Source organism: Felis catus, chromosome B3 (assembly GCF_018350175.1).
Source record: "Felis catus isolate Fca126 chromosome B3, F.catus_Fca126_mat1.0, whole genome shotgun sequence".
NCBI classification, from domain to species: domain Eukaryota; kingdom Metazoa; phylum Chordata; class Mammalia; order Carnivora; family Felidae; genus Felis; species Felis catus.
In genome coordinates, this window is record NC_058373.1 from 42,465,845 (window position 1) to 42,485,747 (window position 19,903).

Below are 19,903 nucleotides of genomic sequence, written 5' to 3' on the forward strand. Positions count from 1 at the left end.
GGTTCTATTTTGGTATCAAAGCTTAAGTACATAGTCTTGAAACACTTCAGCGCATTTTCAGTGAGAAACACTTTGCTTCTATGAAGTAGGAAATAGCATAGCCATTTTTCAGAAGAACAGAAGTACCCAAGTAACAACAATTCTACCTCGTCAGCCTTTCAGGCAAACAGTGGTTTCGAGATTTCTAACGTCACTCATGTTCCCAGCGTGCATCATCTCTTCACCACTGGCCCAAGGAGCAGACAAAATTAAGCTCCAAGTCAGGTCCTCACTGTGGGCAAGTTTGCAAAGTTCCGTGGTCAAAGAGCTCTCACCACAGCCAATTCAAGACACCAAAATAATGGCACTAAATACCAACCTTACAATAGACACAGCCAGCTCCCATGAGCTGGTACGAGCCAGCCGGGAAGTTAATTCCCTAATTTTCTGATTCACAGAGTACTTAATATACGCCTCGCTCTGAGAAATAATGGAGCACCAGGAGATTCTTTTGCAAAAAAAGTATTCTATAAATACACGTTTAGCAACAGTACTACATCCCTCAGACATTCACGCATTAAAGGCTCGGACAAGCTCTGCACTTGCCGTTTTGAAAAACCTAATTAGAACTTAGCTCAGTGTTTTATACTTGTATTCAGGAGGGGGTCCACTTGAAGCTCCCCCCCCCTGTTAGAGAACCCCCCTCTATGCAAGACAAAATTAGGAGGTCACTGGGAGCAGACTCCTTAAGACTTCCTAGCTCATGACCAATCCACCCCTGCTTGGATTCGAATCCTTTTGCACTTACCAACATGCAACACATCACCAGTTCAACAGAGCACACACCAGGAAATGCTGTCACAGAGCATTTGGAATAGGAAACGGGCAGGACACAGACCACGTGTTTGGACAAGTTATCTATCATACACCAACATGACTACATCCAGAACCTGGCTTTGTTTCATGGGCCATTTTCCCCAAAAAGAGAAATAGCTTGGTTTCATAGACTGCTTCCTTCAGCAAAGTCTTTGCTGTAAGAGTCATTCATGTGTGTTTTCAGCATTTGCTGAGCACCACATGGGGAGGATCCAAAAAGGATTTAAACAGCCTCAAGAAGCTCAGCTAGTGAAAGGCTACGACATGGGCACAGATATCACACGTTGCTTTGCAGGGCAACTCTTTTTTAGAAAGACCCATCAGAAGGAAACGCCAAGTGGTCAATAATTCCTGTTACGTGGATTCAAGGGGCCATAGCCAAGGGCAAGATGGGGGTGGGGAGCATAGGACAGAATAGAGGTTGCCATGGAAATACTCCCCAGAGAAGGGCAGCCAGCACAGTCCTCCTCAACCTTGGGCACAAGGGCCACTCTACTACACCTTAGGCTAGGCGTCTACAGAAAAAAATGCTCTGCCAGTTTTATTTATGGATTCGCAGCCACAACCGTGCTCTCGTCAAGTTCAAGATGCACCTCACCCAAGGAGGACAAGCTACCCATATGCTTAGGCCTGTGAGAAGCCAGAAGGGAAGACATTGAAGTATCAGGGACAATTTGGTCTCTATCTCAAGTTTAATTACAAGGTGTACCATAAATTTCTTGGGGTTTTTTTCCAGCATTAGATGCCAAAACCTAAGGCGTAGGCTACCTCTCACAGGTGGAAAGAATCAACTTCATCAGGGACCCAAATGGAGACTTGTAGGACAGAAAAACACCAGAGATGGAGGAGAAAGGTGAGCAAGGACATCAAATTGAGAATGAACCTGGCAGATAGCACACTGTCTGGCACACAGTGGGTTCTTTACGATTTTCTGTTGGGTGAATAAACATGAACTTGTCAGAACTAAGTGAATGAAGAGATCAGGAAGGTTATCCTGCCTAGATTTCAAACCCAGAAATCCTCCACCTCGACTTCTTCCTTGCATGGTATCAGAGCTCCTGTCACAGCACAACGAGTTGCTGTCCCTAGATGAGCCTTGGTCACGGTTAACCCTGAGAGAGCTAGAAGAGAAAGACACAAAACACCTGACTGTCCCATAACTAATGGCTTCTGACTTCATTCCAAAGCAACCTTTCAGTTGGAATCCAGGCCAAAAATCTCCGTATTCCCACAGGACAACTCCCTCCCAAAGAGGCAAAGACCATTAGGAGTAAAGTGGCTTTTCACAGTGAGGGTCTTTGGCCATTCACCAGAAACATACATTTGTTCGCACGGAGGCTTCCCAAGGCTGGTGGCATGCTCATCCAACCGGCAAAAACTGGGTAACATAGATCAAGTATCCTGTGTCTCAGCATCAGCCTGGGCCCAGGATAAAAGAGGTTTCTGTCACACATGGTAACTGCCATTGATGAGCTGTGGCTGCCTCTCCTACGAACAGCAGCAAAGCGACCTCATCCCGTAGCTATTGCTGGGTGCAGCGCACGACAAAGCAATGGCACATGGGCAGGGTACTGACGATCCCTAATCCTAATTAGGTAGCATATTATAAATCTATGAATATACATGCATAACACTTACACATGTACAACTACATCTAAATTGCAACCATGCTGCTTTAAGTTCTCTTGAGTACAGAAGGAAAATTTAAAGTAGGAAGCAGGACTTCAACCGCATCCACCATGTGCTGGCACAGCTGTGGGGACAACTCGACTGTTCAGGCCTGGCCAGCCAGGGGAGCCTCCCTCCCCAGAAGGGATGTCCCATTATGGAGGCAAGATTTTCGATGGAGGCCCTTTCTTTTTGAAGCTCTTGGGATCACCCCAGACCCTTTTTCGGGTCATAGGTTTCACAGGGGAACTCAGCAGGGAGAGGACCACGGACCCTGTGGAGCCTCTAGTTACTGCTTAAGGCACTATTTTTGTGGTTGTGTAAAAGCCTCATGAGCCTTATAATCATAATCATCCCCAGTCCCAGGCTCCAAACAGCAGAAGGTGAAAGCCGGATCCACCTAAGTCCCAACTTCGCTCTTGTTCCCACTGTACTGTCAACCAAGGGCTGAATAATGATTTCCCAAACTGTATGGAGCAAATAATAAACCCAAGGGCCCAGAGGTGAGGAGACCACCAATTCCTTAAGGTTTAAGAATATGTTAGAGGTTTGAAGCACAACTTTAGCACATAAAGTTGTGCCTTCCATCTATGGAGAAGAGTAAGGCCAAAAGAAGTTTCCGTAGGCCAAGACCCTTTAGCTAGACTTTGCTTTACAGACAAGGTGCTCCTTAACCTCCAAGAACATACACATTTCCACAGGGTCAAGTGGAATAACCTTCATTTAAACATCCTGCTAAATGCACAAAAACCAAGGAGGTCTGGTTGCTCCCCAGTGCCCCCTTTTTTCCCATGAAATAACCACTACTGGATTAAGTCATGCAGTTGACTACTTCTGGAGTAGCAAACAATGGCTCACTGCCAACATACCGGAACTAAGTTTGACTGTCTGACCAAGGCTTGCGATGGTTCTCGGAATACTTTTTGGCCCTGAGCTCATCCTACTAGATCCTAATACCTGCCTTGCCCATGAGCTATTGGCACCCAGGCAGCAACCGCCAGAGGTGGAGGAGGGAAGGGGGAGGAAAGACAGAGCTCTGGTGCTCCCCCTACACCCACACACCTCTAAGTCCATGTGTGCACGGCCAGTCACAGCAGCAATGATTCAGTTTTGTTGATCAACACGTCTCTGTGGATGCTATTAACTTGGATCATTTCAAGGAGAAATTATCATTTAGGATGAGGAGACCGCTGTGCCAAGCTGGTGAACAGAAGCACACATCCATGCACTTTCTCAAAACATGGAGTTATATAGGGGGAAAAAGTGAACCTGATCTAAAAACAGACCCATTAGTATCCCCAAGAAGGAACTGGGGTGTAAGGCACACATCAATAAGGAGATGGCTCCCATGCCCCCAACCAACAACGCTAGGTCTTTGACCCTCACCCCAAGGGACCTGTACCCATATACACCTACAAGCAAGACAGAGGGCACCTTTTTTATGTTTGTTAACATTTGCTTAGGTATTTACCATTTGGGATCCTCCATTCTCTTTGGAGGATCTATGTATCCATCTGTGTATTTAGAGAGAGAGAGAGAGAGAGAGAGCGAGAGCGAGCAGGGGAGGGGTACAGAGAGGGGGAGACAGAATCCCAAGCAGGCCCCGCGCTGTCAGTGCAGAACCCGATGAGGGGCTCGAACCCACAAACTGTGAGATCATGACCTCAGCCGAAACCAAGAGTTGATGCTTAACAGACTGAGCCAGCTTTCTTCATGATGTTCCAGGTCAGAACCAGCAGCAGCCTGACAAGAACCTCCCTGCCTATGGCTGTGGCAGCCATTACAGATCATCAGTGTAGCCCCGAACCTGGAAACCCACTTGGGATTTGGCCTCAGTCTCACAACTCTGTCCTCTCAGCAACCACTCGAATAGCCACGTGGTCAAACACAAGATGAAGCACATTTGAGCATCAGCTTAACTCCTAACGCTGCTGTTGTTCAATGCACTCACCAGAAACATTCCTAAATCTGAGTGAAGATGTTCTTTTAAGAAATCAGGATGGTAGGTTTCTTAAAGCAGTTTATCATCAATAAGAGATGAAACAGAAGCCTGCAAACATCAAAGAGCCAACTTGATAAAAGTTCATTGAACAAATGTGTGAGGGTTTTTACTGAAATGCTAACGAAAATACATGAAAGAGACTTCACAGAAACTAAGAATTGTGGAGCAAATGACCAAATTCATACACAACCCACAATACCCTCCCCCCAAATAACCTGGCTCCTTCAAGCCCCTTAAGCCTCCTCCAGGGGGCCTGCTCCTGCAACACTGACCTTTGCTGGTTTCTCTAACACTGTCAGCTCCTTTCCCAACTCATCGTCTATCCCAGGGCCTTACCTAGCAGCTTCCTGGAAGTGGAGAGAACTCTGATTCCTCTTTATTGACAGCCTGCTACCTACTCAGCTGTCAGCACAGAGCCCGATGTGGGGCTCAAACTCACCAACTGTGAGATCATGACCTGAGCCAAAGTCGGACACTCAACCAACTAAGCCACCCAGGCACACCATAGGTTTACCACTTAGAGGTCTTCACTCAAGGAAGCCTTCCCTGGTCATGTTTATGACCACCTCATCCCCCAAGTAGGACTCCCCCCTTTTCCAATGACTTCGAATGAAATCCCACATCCTCAATTTGCTTTCAGGCGAGTGGTATGCAACACACAGCACAGTGCCTTGAATCTGTAGGAAACACTGATTCAATGAATTAAACAACTGCTTATTCATTAATCCATTTTTAAGGCAGACGATTTTTTCAGAATTGAAGGTCAAAGAGGAGTTTGACAAATTTGTGATGCAAAGCATGCTGGGCAGTCAGAGGAGATGGGTCTCTGGCCGAAGTTGAAATAATCAGGCACAAGCAACATCCTTGTAAAGTGGAGAAGACAAAAAACAATACCATGGAATAGGATACAAAACCCACAAGCCGTAAAATAAATGTGGCTCCATACAAAAATTAAGTTGTCTTCAGGGAAAAGGTGAACAGTCAAATGGGCAAAGTATTTACAACACAAAGCAGAATGCTCATCTCCCCACTACATAAAAAGCAAACAAAAACCTGTAAGCAATAGCCAACAACACTAACAAATGAGCAAATGACCAAGAGATCATCAGGAAAAAAACGTAAGGGACTTTCATCCTGTGAAACTATGTTGAACCACACACACAGTCACCCGAGATAGCACTTTTATCTAGCAGACTGGCCATGAATAAGCATGCTAATTAACGCTGTAAGTGTGCTTACCACTGTGTTGGTAAGAGATCACAAAAAAATCAGTCCTCTCATACCTTGTTGATTAGACAATTGATTCTTCTTTGGAGGACAGTTTGGCACTACAAAATTAAGGAGGAACATACCCTCTGACTTCCAGGAATTTATCCCACAGATGTATTCACACTTACTACAGTTATGCGTGTTTCTGTCAACAGCAATGTGTAAAATAGTGAGACAAGGAGCGCCTGGGTGGCTCAATCGGTTAAGCATCTGACTCTAATCTCGGCCTAGGTCACCATCTCATAGTTGTGAGGTCAAGCCCCAAGGCAGCTTCAGGCTGGGTGTGGAGCTTGCTTAAAATTCTTGGGGCGCCTGGGTGGCTTCATCGGTTAAGCGTCGGACTTCGGCTCAGGTCATGATCTCACGGTCCGTGAGTTCAAGCCCCACGTCGGGCTCTGTGCTGACAGCTCAGAGCCTGGAGCCCGTTTCAGATTCTGTGTCTCCCTCTCTCTCTGGCCCTCCCCTGTTCATGCTCTGTCTCTCTCTGTCTCAAAAATAAATAAACGTTAAAAAAAAATTTTTTTTTTTAAATTCTCTCTTTCCCTGCCCTTCTGCCCCCGCGCCCCCCCATCTGTTGCACGTGCATGCTCTCCCCAACAAAAAAGACGACTCAAATATAAAGGGCAGGTGATAGGAAGCTAATTAAGAAATCAATGGAATGGAACACTGCTGTTCGAGAATGAGAATGATCTATACAAATCAGTAAAAAAATTTAGAAGTTTAATACAAGTTTATTTGAGTCAATAAAGCACTTCAGTCATGTGGAGGATGGAAAAAGGCAGCTAAGGGAAAGGAGAGGGAATATTAGTAATAGACGCAGGCATGCACAGACTCTTCCTGAAATAATATCCAAGATACTGCTAACACAGATGGTCCTTAAGAAGAGACCTTGGTTTCCAGGAAGCAGAAGGTGGACTGAGACTTTCCACTGCCTACCCCTTCCTACTGTTTCAAGTTTTTACCCCATGTACAATTTACCTTCGCAAAAATTAAAGTTCTACACGGAACAGGGAAGGAAGACAGGTGAACGCCAAGTACAAGTTTTTGAGGAAGGGAGAAAAACTAAACAGGAGACCAGAATCACTCAAGCTTCAAGAAACCACGACTACAACTAGGAGTAGGGGGAAAGAAGATCCCGCATACAACAAGGGTCCTCGTTGAGGAGAGCCCTTGGTGGTAATCCTGACTCAAAAACAGAACACACAACCCCCCCCCCCCCACACACACACAAGCAGGTAACATGGAGCCTATAAGCAAGGGGACTTGAGCGTAAATTCCTATCATCCAGATTTGCCATTATCGAGACTAGAAGCGGAGGTTGTGCCCCAGGGAACTGCATTGGTGACAGTTACCAGTACAAGCCATTCGTCCTCTGGTTTTCCGGCCCTTTCAAGTTCTATACCTTTAAGGAGTCAGTCTTCCTGGAGCAGAGAAAATAATCCATCCATAGAGTTACCACACTATTGGAGTCCACTTAATAAAGCTTTAACAAGAAGTTACAAAGCAAAAAGCCTCAGGCTTCTTTCTGTGTCCAGATGATCCCCTGGGTCCCCGGGGCCGACAGCTACAGGTGACAGACTGAATGAACCGCCCAGGCCACAGCCTCATCAGGGCTGCAGTCTTTCCAAAACCACCACTCTTGATCCCACAAGTTTATACCCACAGTACCAGGTGGGGACACTAAGTTCAACAGCTCACCACTTCAGCCTCCCTTGTTTGGGGCCTGTTTCCCAAAGCCTCTTTCGACAGAACTATCTGAAAATAGAAACCAAGTGACATAAGCTGCGGTCTATTTCAGCAATTATGTCACACACATCTGGAGGAGAACTCCCAAATGTCTGCCCAGCAAAGGCTTCTCCTTGGTGCTGAGTAAAACAGAGTCCAGACGCTTCCCTCCCCGAGCCAGTTGTGTGAGCGATTCCTGGAGTCAGCAAGTCTCCCAAGGAGTCCAAGAGTTCTAGATACACATTCTAGCAGGCAAGCCAAAGGAATTTAGTCATTTAATGGCATTAGCCAAGTACTAGTTTTAAATATTAAGTATTTAAAGGCACCAAACTATTTCTAGTAAGTTGCCAGCAACATGGTAAAAGCTTGATAACACCTCCTGCACTGTCCCAGCCTCTTAGAGCTTTAGCCACAGGATATTTAAGAGTAAAACACACACCCATAACATACAGAAGCCTGTGTTCAAAGGGCTCTCACACATGTAGATATGGTATACGTATGGAGGATCCAGACTTCCAGCCCAACAAAAGTGTGGCTGAAGCATGGCACATCATAGGTACCCGGTAAATGGTCAATGAAGCAATCGAACCAGTGTAGTTTTACCGAAAATCCAAGTTTTCTGGAAATACGAGGAGACCCAAGACAAGCAGCTCCCTCCCATTTTCATGCAGGACGCCTGGATTATAAAAGGTACTCAGTTTCAGAATGGATCCCAGCCCTCCATGGCTCTCAGGAATCCTCTAGATCCTTGGAAACGAATTAGTGTTTTTTTTCCCCCTTCCTATCACACTAACTCATTCTCTTCAGCTGGAGGATTAACTTCCCCATCATGCTGATTATGCTTTTCCAAATATGGTCTTATGGGAAGTCTAATGAAAAGAATATTAAAAAAATATTTTAGTTAAACACACCCATCAACATTGAACGCACAGAGCACAGCTGGTACAACATCAGAGTTGAGGCCTGCCAGGATTCATCATCAACAAGTTGAGGGGGTTATCGCGTCCCCTCCTGAGAGTGCTTATGTGTCCCCCCACAGCAAGAGATGGGCCTGGTACCACACCCAAGGCCCAGTAAACTTGACCTACCGTGCGCTCTTATCTCTGACATTTTGTTCAGTAGGGATGAAACCCAGTGAACGGTAACAACAAAACTGGCAGGGGGCACAGAACTGAATACACTTAAGCTTCAGCTCTTCCACTTCGGATAATTTAAGGACCAGCTGATGCAACTTTCCTTTTCTCCCTTTGGAACACTGTTCCAAACAGGGAAAGCTTTAAAAAGCTGCATCCATCTGTATTTGCTGAGTTCTATACACTCCTTCAGCAATCAGCCTTACACCAAACTCAAGCCACTTGTTAGTGAATGGTTTCACAATTCCAGAGCCTGGGACCACACGGGGTCCTTCTGGGCACAAACCCCAAGAAGCCCAACATAAGCAGCAAAGTCAGAGTTGTGGTTACTCAACCCCGGAGGCATCATTCTGTATCCTGGGGATAAGTCACATGTTTCAATTGTCTAATTATGTAATTATCTAGCTTCGGGTTTAGTATGTCATCAGTATGCAGTCAAATTAGATCCACAAATATGTTGAGGAGAGTGTTGGGCTTAATTAGGTGCTTACCCCTAGGGCTGTGCTGTTCTCATCACAGATGCAAACCCTAATCCTATTGAACTAGGTCTTTCATGTATATACACATACACATAAACCGACTTCTCCTCCAAGGAGGAAGGCAGCACACACACTGCCCTATGCCCCCCCAAGCTCAGGAGGAGGGCTCCCAGGAGACTCTGGGTAGACACCATCCTTAATCCCACAGAATCCCACAGAGAGATCTACCTCTTGAAGGAGTTTCCTCCCCCACCCCCCCAGGCCTCATTCCAGAGGCCCCTTAAGGCCATTACTTCTCAACAATAACCTACAGGAAGGTATCTAATCTCTTAGCTCCTCTCCAAATCACCACCATCATCTTGGTAAAAAAAAAATTTTGTTCCCCACTTTACAACTTCTCTCCAGGAAGTCTTGGAGACTTCTAGACCAAACTGAGCTCTGCAATGTCTAACATGCATTATCAGTCAGTAACTGTCGCAAGCAACTTACGCTGAATTATTCATACTTGTACATTATCTCAAAATGGTTCCAACAGTCTCACTGGTTGACTTTAAATGTTGAGCCACCTTTTATATTTTGTTCATGATCCCCATGGGATTAAGTAAAATGTAGGGCACGAAGAGATGCTCAATAAATACTTACTAGTTTGGTTGACTGAGTCTCAAACAATGGAGATGGGTTCTCTTTCGTGTGTGTGTGTGCACGTGTAATATATATTCGATATATATATCGAAACTCCTGCAGCAATAAAGCCATCAGGTCCAAAAATGTGGGTGTAAATCATTAAGTCAAAAAAGGGCTAAACTTCCCAACACAAACTACTACTCCCGAGTAATCCAGATTAAGTGTCATTTAAAAGACAAACATAGGAAAGAAGTAACAACTCAAGCACTATATTGGGGCTAACATCCTTTAAGCAGGGAGAGCTTGCACAGGAAGTAGCAGTTACGGAGTTGTCTTTGCTAGTCACTTTCTAGGCTTTAAATTCAAGCATGAATGGCCCAATAAAACAGATATACTGTTTTCAAACTCTTACCAATTTGCTTGTTTAACCTTTTGAGACACAGAAGAGTTGTTTAACCTGTGAGACAGTGTTACCTTCCAAGGTCAGACTGTAACAGGATTTTTCTCGTTGAGACACCAAATAGTATAAGTCATTGCTTAGGGGCACAAGGTGTTGAAGGTTTACGGATGAATCACTGAAATCTCCTAAAACCATCATTACACTCTATGTTAACTTGGATTTAAATAAAATTTGAAACATCATTGTTTACACTAGAAGTCTAATCAAAGTGTTCAGAACATATAGTCACCAAGACCTGCTTTTTAACCTGTAGACCTCCAGAAAGCTCAAAGTCCACTAGAGTAAATTGGCTTTTTAGAATCTTTAAATTTGAATAATCCTAAAGCCAAAACCTGTTTTCCTCAACAGTTGGTACCAGGTTTCAGGAAATCTCTGCCCATGTATTAATTTTGTAAATATCCTAACCAGTAGTCTTAAATGAGTCACTTATAAAACAAATTATGATATTTCTCAGGAAAATGAGAATTATGGGCCCGAATCATCCGTGACAAGAAAGCTGAACAGAGGTGAAAATACTCTAACATTTAGTTATGTGTGCATCTAGAGGGTTTCTGTATTTCTGATATTACTGTGCAGAATAATTTAGAAATTCACAATGAAGATACAAATCAAGCTTCTTTCTCTAGCTTCTCTGAAAAATGCCTGTAAAGACACTAACCAGAGAGCAGGTCCCCAATGAACTCTGAATCTGTCACAGCTAAACAATTCAAAGTTAACTCACCACTAGACAGTCTAGATAGTTCTAGAATATGACGGGGAGTGGGAGCATTCTGAATCAGGTCACACTTGCCAGAAACCAAACCACAGCAGTTAACTATAAGCTATCATAACACACGGGGTTGTTATAAACTGTAAGACTTTAGAGCTTTCAAGCACCTCAAGGGAAGCGTTCAGGCATTTTCACGAGCCAGTTCATTAGCTGGGCTTCCTAACTTCCTGGCACAGCCAATTCAGATACGCCACGTGAGACCATCAGGCCCATACAGCCCTCCCCTGCTTTCGACTACCAGGCACCTTCTCCACCTCCCCCCTGGGACAGTCCCATCACAGAGCACCGCCAGCAGGGATGCTTAGGGCTCACCCTAAAACCCCAGCCAGAATATCAAGGGCAAGCTGACCAGCTGTCAAAATTAACAAGCTATCCCAGAGCCATGAAGACACAAGTCTCTCCTGAGAGGTTTTAACAAAACAAAACCAAAAAAAAAAGGGGGGGGGAAGGATGGGGGGAGGAAAGGGGCCTGTCCGAGAAGGAATAAAGAAAATATGATTATATACACAGGAGCATTATTCAGCCATTAAAAAGGAAACCTTGCCATTTTTCACAGCACAGACTGACCCTTGAGGGCATTATGCAAAGTGAACCAAGTCATAGAACAACATAGATCTATAATCTCACTTCTATGGGGCATCTTGAACACACACAACACCCCCATACAACTCAGATATAGAAAACAGGTTTTTGTTGCCAGAGGCAGAGGTGTAGAGGGGATGGCCGAAGTGGGTCAAAAGGTACAAACCTCCAGCTATAACTTAAGTCCTGAGGATGAAACATACAGCATGGGGACTCTAGTTGATAATCCTGTGTTGTATATTTGACAGTTTCTAAGAGGAGATCTTCAGAGTTCGCATTAGAAGAACAAACAAACCGTGGTGCTAGATGTTAACTACTTATGGGGATCGTGTCACGGTATAAATATCCAATCATTATGCTGTATACCTGAAACTAGTCAGGTTTTATCAGTTATACTTCAAGATAGGAAAAAAAAAAAAAAAAGACTGGCATCCAAGTTCAAATTATTTAGGAATCACGCTGGGGAGTCTCAAGTATCCCAGTCAGTGTTTGCCGGGGAAAAATAAAGGCAAAACATTTAGAAGGTTAAAAATTAAAAAACAGGGTTCCAGATCACACACCAGAAGACTTGGGTTCAGTGAATCCAGGTGGATTTCACAAGTCTGCATTTTCAAAGCTGAGGTGATTCTTGAAGATTAGCCAGGACCGGGAATCCATGCATAGGAAATTCCTAGGACTAATAGCTCAAAGGACACATTATAACCTTACCTCCAGGACATAATTGCACTCTTAGAATTCCCACACTTGCAACTTAACACGGGACACAGGACGCCTGGCACATTCATCAACAGATCCTGACCTTTTCCAGAAGTACTTGCCAGCTTCCAAATGCCATCCTTTTAGAAAAAGCACAAATGATTTAATGTTTATTTTTGAGAGTGAGAGACAGACAGAGGTAAAGGGGAGAATGGCAGAGAGCAAGACACAGAATCTGAAGCAGGCTCCAGGTCCTGAGCTGTCAACACAGAGCCTGACACGGGGCTTGAACTCACAAGCCCCAAGATCATGACCTGAGCCTAAGTCAGACGCTTAACCAACTGAGCCACCCTGGTGCCCAAGTTTTTTTTTTTTTTTTTTTTTTTTTTAAAGAGCTTTTATGGGGTGCCTGAGTGGCTCAGCCAGTTAAGTGTTCTACTCTTGGTTTTGGCTCAGGTCATGATCTCAAGGCTTGGGGGTTCCAGCCCCGCATCGGGCTCTGTGCTGACAGCGCAGAGCCTGCTTGGGATTCCCTCTCCCTCTCTCTGCACCTCCCCTGCTTGCTCACTTTCTCTCTCAAAATAAAAACTTAAAAAATTTTTTCAATTACAACATAAAAAGCTTTTATTCTTCTCTACAGTATTCCCCATGTTTAGAAGTGGGAGAGAACCTAGAGATTTTCCTGTGAATATGGAAACCCAATGGTAACCCACTCACTCTGGACACAGAGGGCAAAGGGGGAAACTGTCCTTGAAATGGTCAGTGGTCGAGGAAGGCTGGCATCCTGTGCTATCTTCCCTGAGGCATGGTTACAATCCTGCCCCTCCTGCTGTTCCAATTCTCAAGCACAAACGTTCGGTCTACACCAAACACAGACCACAGAAACCAAGTAAAGAAGGAAATGACTTTGCCTCCATGAAGACACCCAACAAAAGTCATTTTCTGGCTATAACCCTTCACTGTTCCCATTAACTAGATTTGAGTTGCAAATGGTTTTGAGTGAAAGCCATCGGGACCACATGACACTCATCCATCTTCCAATCACTCCCCCACCTAATTCCTGAAATCTTCTGTAAAAATGCCTGCCCATCTACCCAGGAAGGGTCAAGTTTGTGAACCAGACTTAGTCTTCTAGGCAATGTAGGTCCCACCCTTTCTGGGAAACAGGCTGTGAAAATGATCAATCTTAAAACAGAGACCACCAGAAAAGGACTTGCAGAAAGGGGAGGGGATGAACATTCCAGACAAGCAGACTGAGGGTCCTTACAGCTCCCCCGCTTCTGCGCCCCGTGGGTCCATCTCTCTTCCAAAAGGCAAGCTCATCTTAAGTCAGTCGTCTACAGAGGTTTATTGGTGCCTTCCAAGTATCCAGCATAGAGTGACACTCTAAGAACACCATCAGCAAGCTTCCTGGTAGGGAACTGCCAATTTTAATTGTTTGAAGGGCAATGAATGCTGAGGGTGGACATTACAGAAAGCCAAGGAGACTTCCCAAGGAGGAAGCCCCAAAGCCAAGATCTCATCTACGTGGTTGCTGGCCAGTTCCAGCAGGCAGGAGAAGTTTCCGGAGTGTGGGCACAGAGGCAGGGCAGGGCTCACCAGGGATCCGGATCTGAAGGGTGTTGTCAGGAAGCAAAGGAAAGGCCAGACATCTCGAAGGGCCAGTCTGACTTGATCTTCAGGTCAGACCAAGTCCTCCTGACCTTGGCCTGGGAGAAGATAGCAGGACACCTGGGCGGAGGCAGCAGGGCTTTCAGGGTACAGGAGCGCTGTGCCAACGGCACACTGATGGAGGGTTTCTACTGGAAAAGAGCCCCGAAAGCTTGGTACAGACTTATAATTTGGCCACATTACAGAAAAGGGAAAGAATATAGGACATCAAATTGAGGAAGGGAAGGAAGCAAGACATGTTCTTTAGATATAGCAGGATGCTGCTCTCTGAAAAGTTAGCACAGACTGAATAATAAAGAAAACTGAAGCTCAACACCACTGCCATGAATCGGATTCCAGGATGGGGAGCAGAGCCAGCAACCGCAGAAAGACCCACACCCATTATACCCAGACTCCCCACACCATTAGGTCTCTCGTGGAAGTCCACACTTCACCATCTTGACAAGGTCTCTGCAAACCAGACTTGCAGTTCCCACTAGAAAGTCAGCAGGGCTGGGTTTGTTCCCAGGGCTCAGAGTAGAAGAACAGTCGTTGTTGGCTAAATTGAAGGTTCTCCAGAGGTGATTTTGCTCCCCCATGGAGCAAAGCCCAGGGACATCCGAATGCCTCTTATGGGGGAGGAGGATGCTACTGCCTACTTGAGAGTGGAGGCCACAGATGCTGTTCAACATCCTACAAGGCACAGGATGGACTCTCCCCCCAGATGGAATTTATCAGCACAAAATGTCAATTGCACCGATGCTGAGAAACCCCGGGTCAGGTCAGTTAAGTCAATTTACTAACAGTGGCAGCAGCTGTTTCAGAGCTAGCGGTGGGACAGGCATCTCTGGACAACCCAGAGACACAGGCTTGGCACCCAGAAGGCTGGGCCTACTGCAGACGGGAAGGAGGCAAGAACACCAGGCCGACCGCACCTACCTGCACCCCAGCCACGTGGCCAAGTTCTACCCAACTCTGACCCCGACTTTCCACTCTGCTACCTTTTCCTGCCACCTTCAACTCCCACTTGAGAATCTCACCCCAAGTCATTCAGTAAGTGGAATCTCAGAATGGTAAACTACAGCAAAGCCAAGGTAACAAGCTTGGCCAAGGAAGATGAAAGGAAGGGAACCTCATACGGACAGACTTCTTCATGACCCTGGTCATGAACCTGAGCAGGGTCTACAAATCACCAACCCCCCACCCCACCCGCCCCGTTCCAGGGAGACACCACCCCACCCTGCCTCTGCAGACCTGTAATTCCTAACACCTGTGGACTACAGCAGGTTATCACACTCAGACCCCAAGATCAACGTGCACGGGCCTCTTCCCTCTCCTCCCAGATTCCACCCCGGGCAGCATCCAAACCTCCAGCTGTGGGCCCTCAACACCTCCCATCAGTTGAGTGCTCTTGGCCCTACCCCATAAAAAGCCCTCCCAACTAGCTCCCACCCCCCACACCTGCCTCTAGCCTCTTTCCATCATTCATGGCAGTCTCTATCATTTCTCACCCGTGTGGCAGCAAAACCTCCAGAGCAAAGCTTTTCAAATGTTCACAAGAAGCTATGAAGGGGGGGGGGGGGGTGTGCCTGGGTGGCTCCTTCGGTTAAGCATCTGACGTCGGCTCAGGTCATGATCTCAAGGTTCCCAAGTTCAAGCCCCACATAGGGCTCCGTGCTGAGGGCTCAGAGCCTGGAACCTGCTTCGGATTCTGTGTCTCCCTCTCTCTCTGCCCCTCCTCTGCTCACACTCTGTCTCTCTCTCTCCCTCAAAAATAAACATTAAAAATTTAGGGGCCGCCTGGGTGGCTCAGTCGGTTAAGGGTCTGACTTCGGTTCAGGTCATCATGTCGCAATCCATGAGTTTGAGCCCCCACATCAGGCTCTGTGCTGACAGCTCAACCTGGAGCCTGCTTTGGATTCTGTATCCCCCGCCCCCGGCCGGCGCCACACCAGCCTCTCTGTCCCTCCCCACCTCGTGCTCTGTCTCGCTCTGTCTCTCAAAAGTGTTAAAATTGTTTTATTTAAAAAAAATTTCAGGGGCGCCTGGGTGGCACAGTCGGTTAAGCGTCCGACTTCAGCCAGGTCACGATCTCGAGGTCCATGAGTTCGAGCCCCGCATCAGGCTCTGGGCTGATGGCTCAGAGCCTGGAGCCTGTTTCCGATTCTGTGTCTCCCTCTCTCTCTGCCCCTCCCCCGTTCATGCTCTGTCTCTCTCTCTCCCAAAAATAAATGTTGAAAAAAATTTAAAAAAAAAAATTTCAGATACTTTGGGGCAGCCGGTTGGCTCAATTGGTTAAGCGTCCAACTTGGGCTCAGATCAAGATCTGGTTTTTGAGATTGAGCCCCACACTGGGCTTTGTGCTAACAGCTCAGAGCCTGGAGCCTGCTTCAGATTCTGTGTCTCCCATTCTCTCTACCCCTCCCCCACTTGCACTATCCCTCTCAAAAATAAACATTAAAAAAAATTTTTAAAGGTGCTGCGAGGGAGGCTTGTTGCAAACACAGATTTAGTGGCTCAAAGCGGGGGCAAGAGAATCTGTTACTTTGCCAGGGACACAAAGTGGTTCTGACCCAGAGGCTCCCAGATCCCACTGGGCCCTGCAATGTTTGGAACGTCAGCCCCTAAAGAGTTGGCATGGGGGTCCGTCCTTTGTCCCCAAACCCTCATTACAAGGCAGGGCTCTCCACAACAGCGTTTGCTGCAGGGAGGGGGGCTAGGGGAAAAAAACCAACAGCACACACCAACGTGAAGCTGCAAACCAACAGGAAATCACAGAAGAAGGAACTTAATGCCAGTATGCCTCTGGCAGCTGCCACCCAGTGACGCCAGTGACCTCACTACGGGTGACTTGAGGCAGATTTCTACGCTTGAGGCTTAGTCCCCATCATACAATTCTCCAGCCAGGCTGAGGTGTATCCAGATCTGGCTATCCATATTGCCTCTTCTCCTCTCACCCCAATCCTGGCCCCTAGCCGGTGTCCCTCTCTGCCCGCAGCCCGACCCACCTCCCCTTCCAATCAGAACCAAGGTACTGACTTACGTGCCCAGCTCCCAGGCTAGCTCCGAGGCACCAGAAAGGCAGCAACAGCTTCGTTGCTCTGTACCTCCCAAGGTATTTGCCGCGGTGCCTAACAAGGGTTTGCTAAAAAGTACATGAGACCCAGGCTGGGAGGAAGGACAGGTGAATCATTTCAGGTTGTGCCTTGGCCCCCCATGAAGCCATCATGCAGCCATGGGGCAACACCACATAAAAGCAAAGACCGAGCATGCGAGTGACAGCAGGGGTCACCCGACACACCCCACAGCAGTGTCTCCAATGCCTTCACCAGGCAGGATCCTACAACCAACACTGCCCCATAATCGTATCAGGCCGGATGTTTTCAGAAAAGCTTTTCATGTGCTGGAGAAAGCCAATCCCCCTGACAAACTGTCCCCACCCTCCCCCCGTAAGGAGGTAGTTAGCTGGTCGAGACACCTGAGAGGGAAAGTGAGGACCCAAAAGGCAGGGGGGGTGTTGAGGCCACCCCATTGTTCTAACACCAGGGGGGCTGAAGGCTCTCTACGAACGCCGCTTTAGCAGCTGTGGGGCAATGCAGAGGTTCTCCCCCCAAACGGTGAGGCCAGATTAACTGCAGTAACTGTTACCAGCAACGATGCAAAAGCTACCCAGCGAGGGAGTACAGCCGAAGGAAGGCTGGCCGAGCACCCAACCCCACTGTGTGCCGCGCTTTCGCGAGGCTTTGTTAAACACAAGACATGGATGCAAAAATTCCCACCACTTACACAACGAAGCACGCATATGATGTCTTATCCGTGGAGGGAGACAAATGTCGAAGTTGGAAGCTTTTCTCCCTAAACCACAATGCCAACAGGTTGAGAGTCCTGTGTGCTGGTCTCCCCAAGTCCTCTTGGGGAACACCCCTTGTGAAATCCACCCCTTCCCGAGAAACATCCACCCAGTCCCCAGGATGCGAAGAAGGGTTTGTCTTGAGACCCAATTAAAAGGATCCGACTAAAGTCAATGCCCTTTACCTTTGCTGTGAGGTGGCTCCAAGGGTCCCCACCGTGGAAGGGGACTTACCAGCTCCCGGGCAAACACATCCCAACCACAGGCTAAGAGCACACACAGCTGCCGGCAATCTCAGCATATGTTCTGCCCTACGGGTACTCACCCCTGCCTGCACATCAGAATAACCTGGGGATCTTTCAAGATAAAAGGGAAGGCCTGGGCTGCAGGAGTTACTGATTAAACTGGCCTCGGGCGGGCAGGGCGGGTACTGACGTGGTTTAGAAGCTCCCAGGTGAGCCTAATGGGCAGTGACAAGGTAGACTCACGGGCTGGTCCCCAGGAGGAAGCACAGAACAGACCGTGACCGACCTCTAACGCGTCTGGTCCGGGGGCAGCTCCCCTGCCACCTGCTGCCAGCATCAGAGCTCACCCCACCCGCCCCTGCAGACCTCACTGTAAGAGGACAGGACCAAGCCCCTCTGAGTCCTCACCCCCAGCTGCTCATCCATATCCCCTTCCAGGCCATCAACAGGGAGGTGCAAGGCCCCGCATTGGGTCTGTGCTAACAGCTCAGAACCTGGATCCTGCTTCGGATTGCGTCTCCCTCTCTCTCTGACCCTCCCCTGCTCGCACTCTCCCCCCCCCCCCCACCTCTCTCTCTCTCTCTCTAAAAAAACATTTAAAAAAATATCCAAATGCTCACAGTAAGTAGTATCAGTAGAATCAGGATTCAAATCTAGCTGGTAGCGTTCTAAGCCTTTGCTTCTAACCATTCTAAGATAACATCTTGTTATAATTATCAAATTCAGCTGTGGTGGAGAGGAAACATCGAGGGAAAGCAGAGTTCATTACAGCCCTGAATTTGAGGTCTTAAAAAACAAAAAAATCAAGTTCATCAGTATAGATGGAAAAAAACCTGATTTTTTTTTTTTACTGACTGTTCCTGTGGAAAAGATTTGCGGTTTCAGAGACCATCTATTTATTCATATGCATCCATAGGGCATCTAGTACAGGTCAGGAACGGGGCTGGGGGCTGGTGACAAGGGGATACAGGCCATCCCCTCTGGGTGACTTTCTAAGAGCTAATATCCTGGGCTTCCTTAGTACACCTCCTCCTCGTGAGACCGGCCCAGGCCACCCTGCCCTGCGCTGGACACAAGAGGGGGGAGACTTCAGAGAGCAGCTGACTGTGGGCTTGTCTAACTGGCAGGGTGGTGATTTGATACTGGTTTTAAAGAATGGTGCCCACACTCCACTCTGGACCCTCTCAATCAGTCTCTAGGAGTGGGTCCAGGCCCTGGCAGCTTACACGTTTCTACAGCTGAGCTGACAACTTGTTGCTCAGCCAGGATTGAGAACCAGTGGCCAAGAGACGGAAAAGGAGAAAAATCCAGCAACCCACATGCATGAGTTGTTGAAGACGGCTGAATAAAAGCCACTCCCTGTAGCCTGGACGAAAGATGGCATGAAGGACCGGAGTGGGACATGGGGCCTTCCCTGTGGAAGGCATTCCCATATTGCTCTGGGGTGCCAGGGACAGGATTGCTGAGAGCCGACAATAGGAAGAGGCTACAACAACCCTCAGGAGAAGGGATTCCTGGTACCTTCAATTTGGAGACCTCCCCCCTAACCCTGGTTATCATGCTCTGAAAGCTGCAGAGCAATGACCTCCTGCTCAGATCATTCAAGAGTATAATCACCATGATACAGGAAAAACTGCTCTTTTAAATTAAAAGCAACTAATTGCTTTTCAATCTTCTGGTCTAGAAACCATGGGAAGCCATGCACCCATGAGAGTGTACATTTGGGGAGTGGCGAGTTAAACTTCACATCCCTGGGGCTCACCTCCACCTCAGACATCTACACTTTAAACCATCCTCTCTGATGCAGGTGACCCCTGGGGGCTGTGTCTGATGCAAAGAACGGTCCCTAAAACCTTCCCCCATCAGCAATCCCTCCTCCTCCTAAACCTTTAAAAT

General features: G+C 47.2%; 1 protein-coding gene across 11 annotated transcripts in view; it reads right to left on the reverse strand.

The window, feature by feature from the left end:
• Positions 1-19,903, reverse strand: part of TLN2 (talin 2) — a 442,548-nt gene that overhangs the window by 396,805 nt on the left and 25,840 nt on the right. For 2 of the 11 annotated variants that reach the window (XM_045059208.1, XM_045059204.1), the window contains exon 2: positions 12,275-12,402. The exons of 7 other annotated variants lie outside the window; for them this stretch is intronic. The gene's annotated coding sequence lies outside the window, so the exon portion shown is untranslated. Of the gene's footprint in view, positions 1-12,274; positions 12,403-17,947; positions 18,078-19,903 lie in introns of those variants that run through there. 2 more of the 11 variants (XM_045059209.1, XM_045059205.1) reach the window with 1 other exon arrangement.